At 51.9% G+C, this 12837-nt stretch overlaps 1 long non-coding RNA gene and 1 other non-coding gene across 2 annotated transcripts; both read left to right on the top strand.

Moving 5' to 3' along the window:
- Positions 1–2046: 2046 nt before the first annotated feature.
- LOC141576921 (U6 spliceosomal RNA) lies at positions 2047–2155 on the top strand. Its single transcript, XR_012505331.1, has one exon. It is a non-coding gene; the product is annotated as a U6 spliceosomal RNA (small nuclear RNA).
- Positions 2156–2547: 392 nt separating this feature from the next.
- Positions 2548–4211, top strand: LOC141576919 (uncharacterized). Its single transcript, XR_012505329.1, has 2 exons — positions 2548–3339; positions 3477–4211. It is a non-coding gene; the product is annotated as an uncharacterized LOC141576919 (long non-coding RNA).
- The last annotated feature ends 8626 nt before the right edge of the window (positions 4212–12837 follow it).

The raw sequence follows: 12837 nt of genomic DNA, 5'->3' as shown, positions 1-12837 counted from the left end.
CCAGGAGGTCCCATGTTATCAGACACTCATCCAGATTTAGGAGGAAGTTTCATCAGAGACCCTTGTTGATCATGAGCACCTTTTGTGCTCCCGCCTGTTGTGATTCCCTTTCATGCTCCAACCTGTTCGTCCACAGAAGCATGAAACCCCAACCCCAAGACGGGTTCACAGTTTGGAGGGCACTAGCCTGCTGTGAGTCCCCTTTGCCCAGCAAAGCAATCAAGCTGCCTCTTTTCTTCTAAACTCTAAGACCCTGTCTCTGGGTTATTTGGCTCGTCAGGGACGGGGTGGGGGAGGGCGATCTTTCGGCAACACCCGCAGAAGTTTCCCTGAGTGGCAGGAACCAGCGTGGCCCTCAGGCCTCAGCCCCGCAGGCAGGCAGGCAGGCAGGCAGGCAGGCAGGCAGGCAGGCAGGCAGACAGGCAGGCAGGCAGAGTTGGAGCGACCGTTGGTCCCGCCCCCGCCCGCGCACCACCCCCCCCCCCCGCCCCCGCCGCTGCTTCCGCCGCCGCCGCCGCCACCGCCGCCGCCGCCGCCTCCCAGGCCTTCTCCACCGATCGGTCCCAAATCGACTGACTGTCTCCTGGAAGCGGGGGCGGGGACGTCAGGAGGATCCATTCGGCAGGGCCTCGTTCAATCGCTTCATTCAAATGCAGAAAGCTCTGTGCTCAGGTCAGAGCCTTTGACTTGGCCTCCGGCTCCTCTCTGTTGAACGGCTTTTGTTCTTTGGTTTCAATTTCCCCACCCTTAGGCCACCCCGTCCCAACTGCACGGAGGGAGGCGGGAGGGAGGGGGAGAATCTCGCCTGGTCTCAGGCCAAAGGAGTCCCCTCCTTTTCCTAATCTGGGTAAACCCCACTACACCGTTTGAGAATCATGGAAGGGCATGGAAGCAGACCTCTGACTTGATAGATTCCTCTGGGATGGGAGACTTTAAAAAAACAAAATTCTTTTTCCCCTGCTTCCAGGGAGGCAGAAAGGAGGGCCAGAGTGTTCCTCTTGCCTCGGGCAGTTCTTTGTTTGTTTCTTTCTTTCTTTTGTTAAATCATTTTTTTTTCCTTTTTTTCTTCCAGTTTTATTGAGACAGAGTTGACATACAGCAGTGTATACTTTGGGGGGGGGCGGGGAGAGGAATTCGATTTTATGTATTTATTTTTGACCGAAGGTACTGGGGATTAAACCCAGGACCTTGTGCTTGCTTGCTAAGCACACAGTCTACCACTGACCTATACCCTCCCCCTTGGCCAGTTGTGAAGTCCCTTTCATTCAGCATAGTCCATCGGGCACATTTTGGGGCAGCCTACTCTGGACCCCAACATTTCCCTATTCTGTAACTTCCCTGGAAGTTTTACACATTAAAAGCTGGGCTGTTGACTGTGCATGTGCGTCCATGCGTGCGTGCGTGCGTGCGTGTGGTGTGGGGGCAGGAGGGAGGGAATAGTTTCCTAGAGGGCCTGCGTTTCATGGACCCAGTTTCTTAGTTCTGAGAACAGGTCTGTTCAAGGAAACAGTTGTAGTATCTCGTCTCAGGAGGCGGTGGTGTCGATGGGCTTCTGAAGCTAGGCCTAGGGAGCAAGCAGTCAGGTATCGCCTAAGAGGCACTTGTGTGGAAAACCAAAGTACAGCACAAAGGTTAATCATTGGAGCAGATGAGAAACCAGATTCAGGGCCGGGAGTAGGGGGTCAGTCTGGTAGGAGATTTCCACACATCGGGGTCATCGAAACGGCTCGAGCAGTTTGAAATGCCTCTGATGATGTCCTGGGGTGTTTGGCTCAACTCTCTGAGCGGCTCCTCCAAAAACAGGCCCTAGGGTGGTTTCCACAGGAGCTGTTGTGGCCATTTCTCTGACGTTTACCTCCCGTTGTCCAGCTTCAGTCTGCAGGGCTTCAGGAGACGGAGCATTTTAGTACTCAATGATGCCAAGACAAAAGGGTGAGAGAAAATGGGAAACGTTCGTGGAGATGGTCCTAGGCAGATAGTGGAGGCAACTAGAAGACCTTCAGTCTCCGGGCCGGCTTTCAGGTTGAGACAAAAACCCTAAGGCAAGCGCTTGCTGCCACAGCACATCGACTAACACGGGAACCATCCAGAGAAGATCAGCACGGCCCCTGAACGTGGACGACACACGCACATACGTGAAGCGTTCCGTAGCTTTAGTGATGTCAGTCACCCAGAGGAAGACAGATATCCTATGCCATCACTTCTAGGTGGGATCTGAAAGTAAGTCAAGACACCCATCCATACATAAATAACTCCATTTTAAAAAGACTCCAAGGAACCTATTTACAAACCAGAAACAGACTGGACTCGCAGACATGGAAAAGAAACCGATGGTTAACACAGGGGACAGGGTAGGGTGGAGGAACGGGGGAGGGCAGAGGGATAAATCAGGAGTTTGGGATTAGCAGATATAAACCACCCTATACAAACTAGGTACACAAGTAGGTCCTACTGTCTAGCACAGGGAACTATGTTCAATAGCTTGTAATAACCTATCCTGAAAAAGTATACGTGTGTGTGTGTGTGTGTGTGTGTGTGTGAATAAGTGAATCACTATGCCGTACGTCATAAATGAACACAACATTGTAAGTCAACTATACTTCCATTGACAGAGAGTTCCTACAATAAACAGGCAGGCAGGCAGGCAGGCAGGCAGGCAGGCAGGCAGGCAGACAGACACAGACACAGACACACAGACACACAGACACACAGACACACACACACACACACACACACACACACACACACACACACACACACACACACACCCACAGACACAGGGGAACCCTAAGGAAAACGAGTAGCACTAGTATCTCTTATCCATGCATGTCTATCCCAGTTTAATGGAAACCTAAGTTTTTGCCTCCAAGTCAATGATGCTAATAACTCTGCTGCCAAGAATAGAAAAATCCTCACGGAGGATTTCTGAATCCCAGAAGGGTCAGGGAGGGAGAAAAAGAGAAAGGATTCCATTCTGCTGACAGAGGTATGATAGTTACCATGTGGGTGTCCGCCTCTAAAAGGGAAGGAAGGGGAAAAAACAAAAGTTTATTTTCCCTTGTATCTGAAAAGAAAAAAATTTAAAACTCAATCCTCTTGGAGACAAGAAGTCGTACACACCTCATGTCACTGATTCTCCTCCTCCACCTCCTCCTCCTCCTTCCTCTACTTCTTCTTCTAGTCTATATCTCCCATGGATTCTGACGACCTTGCCTGATGATGGCGGGTGATGGGGGCAGAGATCGATCCTTCTGAGAAGTAAGTTGGCAAGCGCTTTAGTGAAGCCTCGTAGGATTTACCCAGCGAAGCGGGTGCCTTCGTCCCTGGAGGCTGCGGAAAGTATGTCCCCAAGTCACATACGCATGTGTTTGTCTTTTGTTGTCGTTGTTGTTGTTGTTGTTGTTGGTGGTGGTGGTGTGTGTGTGTTTGTTTGTTTGTTTATTTGTTTGTTTGTTTGTTTGTTTGTTTGTTTGTAGCAGTGTCCTGGCCATGCTGATGGCATCAGGCTTGCAGCGGGGGAAGGAAGGCTTCAACCCCTTTGGAAGTCATACCTACCATCCCAAGAACGTCTGGATGACCCCTACTATGTGGCAGTTGAATGGGGGCCAGTTACTGGGGTTCAGCGTGTCCAGAGAGAGGAGGTCTGAGGCCTCTGGGGACAAAAAGTTTGTACGTATGTATGTATGTATGGCCAGTTGACTGTTTTTGCGGTCCTATAGGAATCTTCCTGCCCCTGTCTATTGAACAATGGGAGTCATCTTCCAAGTGCCCTGACACCAGACACCACGGTGGGTGAAGGAATGCGGGTGGGGTGGGGGTGGGTGGGGGAGGTCATCCAGGAAGCTGGGAGAAACCGAGCACGTCCGTGGGTCAGTGGGTCGGCCTGTCGGATGGTCGCCATGCTGGGTTTCCCCTAACCCAGGCCATTTGCCGAATGGACAGAACAGACTGGGGCCACGTGTGCCACCCACCCTCTTTCCGGAGGCTGTGGTCCACTGTGTTTACATGAAAGTCAGTGAAGGAGGCATCTCCTCGGGACTCGGTTCCGTCCCTTTCACGAGAGCCTCCACTTTGGATGACAGCCAGCCAGCCAGCCAGCCCTCGATGCCAGGGCAGTAGACGACTGCCAGGAATATCCCATCCTTTCTGGAACCCTGAGTGTACCCACCTGTACAGACACAAGGCTGAAGAATACATGACGTTCCTTCCTAGTTGACAGCACTCCCCATGTCACTGAAACAGTGTCCAGTACGCTGACGTCATCTCCTCCCTCTCCCACACCCCCGCACGCGCACAAACACGCGCGCGCGCGCGCGCGCACACACACACACACACACACACACTCTGTCTGTCTGTCTGTCTGTCTGTCTGTCTGTCTGTCTGTCTGTCTTCTAAGGATGGAGAAGAGTTTGCTGAGCTATTTCGGGTGCCCTCTCATCCTAGTTCCTATCTCCAAGTTGGTTCAAAGTCCAAAAGGCGGTCAAGCACTTAATCAGATAGGTCCCTCGTAAAGAATGCCTCCCACATCACGACGACAGGCTTCTTAGGCCAGCCGAGAAGCTCCTTCAGTTCTGCGCCCATCTTGGCTCTAAGTTGATATCAGTCTGTTACGGAAATGACAGGCCAGCCAAGAAACAAGCACCACTCGGAGGGTTGGAGTACTCAGATTTATTACGCCGGCGGGCTCAGAGGGGCTTCTGCTCCGAAGCTCTGAGCACCTCCAAGACGTGCACATGAGGTTTCATAGGGTTAATTACAAATATGGGTCTATTCGCCAATAAGGCTCAAACAACAAAAAGCAAAGGATCAGTACACTGGAGCTTATCAATTTGGAACAGATCACGTTACTGACACTTGTTGAGCTTGGATTTACGAGTTAGCTTGTTAGCCCAGTAAACTGACACTAAACTTCAGATTTACGAGTTAGCCCAGCAGAACTTAGATCAGTAAACGGACACTTATCACACTTAGATTTGTGACTTTAGCTTGTTAGCCCAGCTGGGCTTTTCCTTTACAAGTCCTCCAGGATCCAAGAAAGCCACATTGGAAAACAAGTGGTGATTCTGATGGGACAGGAGATCAGTCATTTGGGGGCGAAGGGTGGGGTAGGGAGACATACCAGCCTGTCTGTCTGTTTTCACCCAGTGTGGGAGCCGTCCCAAAGAGATAACTCGAGAAGAGAGAAACAGGGAATTGACAAAGAACACGTGCAGTGGCGTGCCCTCCCCCCCCCCCACCCCAGGAGAAGGCCAAGCCAGAAGTCCCTCCGGATGGCGGGTTCCGGACTCCAGCTTCCAGGGGAAGCGATGTTTTTTTCCTCCCCATTTCAGGCCCGGAAGAAGAGGGAGAGGCAGAGTGTCCTTCTCGGGCATCCGCTGTTTCTGAAGCACGCTTGTTGCCAAAAGATCGGCCCCCGTCCCCGACGAGCCCAAGAATCCAGAGACAAGGTCTCGGAGCTTAGAAGCAAAGAGGCCATTTTATCGCTCTGCCGGGCAAAGGGGATTCACAGCAGGCTAGCGTCTTCAAAACTGTGTACCCACCTTGGGGATGGAGTGGGTGGGGTGGTTCTAGAGCCATAGCTCAAACAATCGGGCATCGATCACCATCCACAGAATCGTTTTCTCATCAGAAGACTCAGAATGGTGTCACGATGCCTCCAGGTGACCCATTCTATAGAGGCTGGTGGTTAGATCTCGTTATCTCATAAGCACTCAAGGTGTGGCCTTCTTGGTCACTCAGGCTATTTTGTCAGGTCATTAGTCCCGTGACCGACCTTCTCCTCGGAGAAAGACTCAGAGACCCAGCATGATGATGACTTTCAATGAGTGAAATACAGTAGAAACAGTAAGATCGATAGCTTCCAGTTTCAACAACAGGCCTGGAACCGTGAGCAGCAACCAGTCAGTCAGGACAGTTGACCGTTTTCAGGGCGAGCATAAGAAACCGAATGACACCCCCCCCCCAGCAAATGAATGAGTGAATGAATGAATGAATGAATGACCTAATGATCCTCCCCTCCCCCCCCGCCAAAAAAAGAAGCAATAATCCGTTAGCCTAATTCCGGCCATTTTATTCATCCTCCTTCACCCTGAAGCCCCAGTCACCCACGTGCCACAGTGGTCTGTTTTCTGGTTTCCTCCACCACCCCACCCCCCACCAACCACCACCCCGCCAACATCCCCCCATGCCCAACCACCGCCCCAAGTGTGGGACTGGACGGGGGTGCAGGGGGCTGAGGGGGCGGCAATGGCGGCTTGAGGTGAGGGTGGGGAGTGTTCCGCCCAGATCGTATAGGAAGCTCAAACACAGCTGCAGTACGAGACAAGATGGTAGATTTCTGTGAGTCCTCCCTCCTCTTAAAATCCGTCCTAAGGAGGAGACAGACAGAAAGAGAAACATCACCCTCACTCCCAACGCCTCCTGCGCCCTCGATGCGCCCCAAAACAACAACAAGAAAAACAGAAACAAACACGACCACAAATAAGTCGCTATCCCTGGGGAAGAAGGATTCGATGGCATGGGGATATCATTCTAAAATTCATTCCCTCTTCATCACATTTCATGGAAACCGATTGCAATCTATGAGGCCCTGTGAAGGTAGGGGTTGGGGGGGTAGGGAGGAGGGAGGGAAGTGAAGGGGGGGAGAGGGAGAGAGGGAGGGAGGGAGAGAGAGAGAGAGAGAGAGAGAGAGAGAGAGAGAGAGAGAGAAAGAGCAGAGGAGAGGAGGGATAAAAGGGGAGAGGACAGGAAAGGAGAGGAGGGAAAAGAGGGGAGGGGAGGGGAAATGAGAAGAGGCGAGGGGAGAGGAGAAGAGGGAGAGGAGAGGAGTGGAGGGGAGAAGAGAGGAGTGGAGGGGTGAGGGGGAAGGGGGGAGAACAGGGAAGAGGAGAGGAGGGGAGAGGAGAGGAAAGAGAGACAAGGGAGACAGACAGACACGCATGCGCGCGCGCGCGCACACACACACACAGAGAATAGCGAAATGGAGAGAGAGGCAGAGAGAGAGAGAGAGAGAGAGAGAGAGAGAGAGAGAGAGAGAGAGAGAGACAGACAGACAGACAGACAGACAGACAGACAGACAGACAGACACGGATCTAGGTCAGGGATACTACACATGGGTATTCTTCTGAGTGATTTTATGTGTTTTCTCAATCGCCACCTCTATGGAGATAAAAATCGCTCCCATAAGATGAAGGGAGTCCTTCTGCCACCGCCCACGGCCCCGCCCACCAGCACCGCTTGTGTTTGTCAGGGATTCCAAGCCAAAGCACGTGGAGGAGCGGGAGAGCTTCCTGGCAGCCCAAGGAGGAGGAAAGTCCGGCAGCATGAGAGAGGTGGTTGGCACGGGGAAGCTGGAGGCCGGCTGACGAGAAGATGGGTGAGGGGGCAGGGAGGAGGGTTTCCCAAGTTGGAGAGCCAAGACGAGGGAGGGGAGCTGTCGGTGGCTGCGTTCTGACCCCGACCCCAACCCTGACTGGAGCGGATCCCTGAAAGGAGGCGGTTCGGGCTCTCTGGCCGAGAACGCCCCTCTCTTCCTCTTTGTGCAGAAACACCTTCCGCAGACCGAGAAAGTCCATCCCGAGACCCTCGTCGGAAGAGTCCTTTCCAGACCCATCACGATCCTCCTGGGCCAAGGGGTCCAGGGGATGGGGCGGGGCCTCCATTCGATCCGTCTTCCGTCCGTCCGTCCATCCACAAGATCTTGAACATCCATGTAGGATTCTGGATGGTAGCAGTTTTCCAGGATCCTCCAAATCCTTGTAAGTCCTCTCCTGGCAGATTCGACCCCTAGGTCGTACCGCGCAGCACAGGGCACTAGATTCAGTCCCTCGGGACGAGGGTTCCTGAAAAAGACCAGGAAAAAGAAGAACAGAATCACTATGGTGTGCACCAGCCAGAAACCAGCACCACCTTGTCACTCTAACAGACTTGCAAAAGGCGGGGTAGGGAGAGAAAGTCATAGGATGGCTACCATCCCTCCCACCCCCACCCCACACGCCAAGCCCCAGACCATCGTCATCCCTGCTCCCCCTCCCCTCCCCTTTCCTCTCCCTTCCCCCTCCCCCTCCCCCTCCCCTCCATCGACGCCCGCCTCCCGCTTGTACCCCACTCCTCTGAACCCAGCACCACCCACCCCAGCCTGGACGGGCTCGGCTCAGATCGGCTCGGCCCGGCTCGGCTCGGCCCGGCCCGGCCCGTCCATCCGGTCGACTTCTTCGCAGGGTCTAAAATAGCGCCCGGCCGACAGGCAGGTGGCACATGGCACATGGCACATGGCACATGGCAGGGGAGCGAGCGGGACGGTTCGGGATCTCTGGGTGGCAGGGACACGCGGCCGGACAACCAGGAGCACGGACGGCCTGGCGTGCGTTTCTCCGCTCGGGGGGGCCTCGACCAGAGACCGTGGTACGGGGAACGGGGACACACACACACCACACACACACCACACACACACACCACACAGACACAGACACACAGACACACAGACACACAGACACACACACACACACACACACACACAGACACACACACACACCCCTTCACCCCCACCCCCAAACCTCTGACAGCTTTCGTTTGTTTTCGGCCGACCGTCCCTCGATGAGGTACGAGTGCCTTGGCTGGGGCTGGGGGGGGGGGGTGGAGTTCCTCCCTCCACAACGACCCCACACGGGCTCTGTTCTGGTCACCCGAGTCCTCTTCCAAGTCAGACCACAGGCCTCCATCACCCGGCGCGAGCACTCGGGGAAACAGTCACCATCCTCATCGCTCCGCTCCACCTCTACACGTGAAGAACTGTTCCCAGCCCACGCCACTCCACCCCACCCCACGCCCCGATGCCACCCACCGCAGTGGAGAGAAACGAGACGAATCCACAGACGTGCATCAATCCGATGAAGAAAACGACGGCCCTATTCCAAGGAAGCATAGATATCTAGGTAGGAGATTCATCGAGTACTATGGAGGCGGTGGGAAAGGGGGGGGGTTGCGGTGGGGAGGGTCTAGAGATCAGGCAGTACAGCCCATGCTTAGCATGCAAAAAATAAAGGTCCAGGGTTCAATCCCCAGCACCTACTCTTCAAAAATAACCCGAGAAGAAGCAAGACGGCGGAGTAGAAGGACGCTCGTAGCTCACCCTCTCCCACAAATACACCAATACTCACATCGACGGACCCACTCGGCCAATCAGACCACCTGCGGAACTCCGACAGAACACCGCCCTCTTCGAAAGACAAAGACGCCCAAAATCTGGTAGGAGAAAAGGAGAAAAGAAAGAGTCAAAAGCAAAACAGTGCGGGAGGGACCGGCAGAGGAGGAATAGGGCTCGTTCGCCAGACCTCCCCGTCTCCAACGGAGAGGCCGACGGGACGGTGGGGGAGCCTCCGAGTCTCAGATCTGCCCGGAGCGCCCCTTGACCGACCGACCCAAGTGAAACGGGCACAGAGGGTCCCCGCGACACCCAGCCCGAGTCGCAGGCCGGCAGCCGGGGGCCGGGACAGGCCGCACGAGCCGGGCAGAGGACCGTGGCGGCGGCACCACGCGCCGTGGCCGGGAGGGGATACAGAGCAGAACAACCCGCCCCCCCAACCCGTCCATTACGGGGAAAGAAAGGCAAAGCAACACGGCCGGTGTGCCCTGGGGAGAGGGGCGCCGTAGCCTCCATCTCCTCAGACCCGCGGCGCCATCACCGGCCCTTCTCGCGAGAAGAGAGGCGGGGCGCAGCCACAGCCGCCATAGCCCCTGGCGCGCGGCGCGCAGCGCGCGGGCGGGGGCGGGAGCGGGGGCGGGGCCGAGACTCGAATCCGCACCCGGGGGCTCTGCAACCTCCTAGGCAGGACTGAGACTCGTTTTCAGCCTGAGGCAGATATTATATATCTGCCCCGGTACCTCAGAGAACTCGCGCCACCAAGACTAAGAAGGAGCCGAGTTTTGGAATGCAGCAGGGGCAGGGCGGTTCCACGGTCTTCCCCGAGCCCACCTACGGAGAGGAGCGCCGACCCGAGGCGGAGCACACAGCCGCACAGAGCAGCGGAGCGACCGGCGCCGGGAGAGGGCAGGCGGCCAGCCACCCTCCCTCCTTCCCGGCAGGAACGCAGCATCCGACCGCGGTGCCAGGAGGGGGCGCGATCTACTTGCCCACAGGCACCGAGGGCAGCACAGACGAGGGCGCCGACAGAGGGCCCGCGGAAACAGCAAGCTGAGTTCACGAAACAGGGCGACGACAGAAAGACTTCTCGGTGAAACCGTTAAGAGCGCACCGTCTCCAGGAGAACACATCCTTTTTTTTTTTTTTTTCCTCTTTTTTTTTTTCTTTTCCTTTTTCTTTTTTAATCTCTTTTATATCGGTTTTACCTTCTGTTACCTTTTTAACCTTTACTTTTGAACAGTCGTATACGTTTACGGTTTTAATCCCTTTTAAATGTTTCATTTCAAGTCTTTTCATTATTATTATTTTTAAACATCCACCCCCTTCCCTTTTTCATTCTCTTGGTTTTGATCTCCTGTTACTGGTTATTCACAGGTTTCAAATATTGTTTCTCGATTTTTTTCCTCCTTTTTATTAAGGTTATTAAAAGACGTCTCAACTCGATCGCTATTCTGCTTCCACTGACTCTTCTATTCATGATTACACACTGTCTTCAAACCTTTTCTTTCTCCCGTCTTTTAAAATCCTCTGTTTTATCTTTTGTTAAAATCTGTTCTATTTCCGATTACCTTTTAAAAATTTACTTTTGAAACAATTGTATATTATTTTCTGATCTTTTCTATTTGTTTTTAAAGGCTTTTAGAAGACGTCTCAGCTCAATTGCTATTCTGCTTCAACTTGCTCTTCTATTATTGATCGTACACTGTTTTCAAACCTTTTTTTCTCCATTCTTTTAACATCCTGCCCCCACCCCCTCTCTCCCTCTCCCCCTCTGTCTCTGTCTCTGTCTCTCTCTCTCTCCCCCTATCCCCCTCTCTCTTTTAAAGTTTTATGCCTGCCTAGGCTTTCGATAAATACATAAACTCCTTAAGGACACCAATAGATAACTGATACTCCTTAAGCCACAGTGCCAGAGAGATAGGAGCATTATGAAGAAGCAGAGGAACCACTCCCAATTAAAAGAGCCAGAGAAATTCCCTGAAAGCACGATCCATGAAATAGACGTGGATGGCCTGCTCGATCAAGATTTCCAAAAAGGAGTGATCCAAGTCCTGAAGGAACTCCAAGAGATAGTGTTGAGAGATACACTATACGTCAAAAACGAAATCGAAGCTATAAAGAAGAGTCAAGGAGAACTGGTCCACTCATTGGCTGAAATGAGAACTGGTCTAAAGGCTGTCCAAAGCAGGCTAGATCACGCAGAGGAACGAATAAGTGGCCTAGAAGGCAGGACAACAGAAAGAACCCAATCAGAACAGCTGAGAGAAAAACCAATAAAGAACAACGAAAACCATCTTAGGGACCTAAGGGACCCTCGAAAGCGTGCCCATCTACGCACAATAGGGGTTCCAGAAGGGGAAGAAAGAACCAAGGGGACCGAAAAGATATTCGAAGAAAGCATGACTGAAAATTTCCCAAATCTAAAGAAGGAATCAGATATCCAAGTCCAGGAGGCTCAGAGGGTACCCAACAGAAAGAACTCAAACAGGCCCACACCAAGACATAGGCTAATCAAGATGGCCAGAGTCAAGGATAAAGCAATGATCCTAAATGCCTTTAGGCAAGAGAAAAACAGAGTGAGTTCCAAGGGAACCCCCATAAGGCTCTCAGCGGATTTCTCTACACAAACACTACAGGCCAGAAGGGAGTGGCAAGATCTATTGAAATTCTTGAATGAAAAACAAAACAAAACAAAACAAAACAAAACAGACAAAAAGAAGCAGCCTAGGATACTCTATCCAGCAAAGCTATCCTTTAGAATAGAAGGGGAGGTAAAGAACTTCACAGACAAGCAAAAACGAAAAGAGTTTAGCAACACTGAACCCATGCTAAAAGAAACATCAACAGGTCTACTCTAAATAGAGAAGAAGGAGGATGGTACAAAAATGAGACCACTCATCACCGGAAAGGTGATCACTACCATTCATTCCAAACGGAATAAACACAAAATTGTAAAAAGAAGACATCTAAATCATTAAGAGTGGCAGAGGGAAGCAAGAAAATAATAGAGACTTTTTTTTTTTCCCCCCTTCTCCTTCCTTTCTTTCTCTTTTAGATGGGTTTGAGATTCTATTCCTATCTGTTTCATACAAACAGTTATAGCCATAGGTGAATAGACTTCCAAACAGGGTCAACCGAACTCCAAAACGTACAAGTGAGTCACAGAAGCCAACTAAAGGCTAACTAAAGGCGGGGGGGGGGGGGAAGCATGGAGATGAAACAACATGCTATCGAAAAACCAATGGGTGAATGATGAAATCAAAGTTGAAATAAACAAAAAACCCAGCAACAACAACAACAACAACAACAACAACAGCAACAACAACAACAGCAACAACAAGAACAGCAAAGAGAACCTTGATACAAATGAAAATGAAAACCCAACCACCCAAAACTTATGGGACGCAGCCAAGGCTGCACTAAGGGGGAACTTTATAGCGATACAGGCCTTCCTCAAAAATGAAGAATGATCTCAAAGAAACAATCGAACCCACCAGCTGAAAGAACTAAAAAAAAGAAGAGCAGAAACACCCAAAAGTCAGCAGAAGGAAGGAAATCCTAAAGATCAGGAAATCGATAGAGTAGAGGTTAAAATAAAAAGAGAGAAGAAAGAAAGAAAGAAAGAAAGAAAGAAAGAAAGAAAGAAAGAAAGAAAGAAAGAAAGAAAGAAAGAAAGAAAGAAAGAAAGAAAGAAA

Source organism: Camelus bactrianus, unplaced genomic scaffold (genome assembly GCF_048773025.1).
Source record: "Camelus bactrianus isolate YW-2024 breed Bactrian camel unplaced genomic scaffold, ASM4877302v1 HiC_scaffold_46, whole genome shotgun sequence".
NCBI lineage: Eukaryota > Metazoa > Chordata > Mammalia > Artiodactyla > Camelidae > Camelus > Camelus bactrianus.
This window is presented reverse-complemented; position numbering and strand designations above follow the sequence as displayed.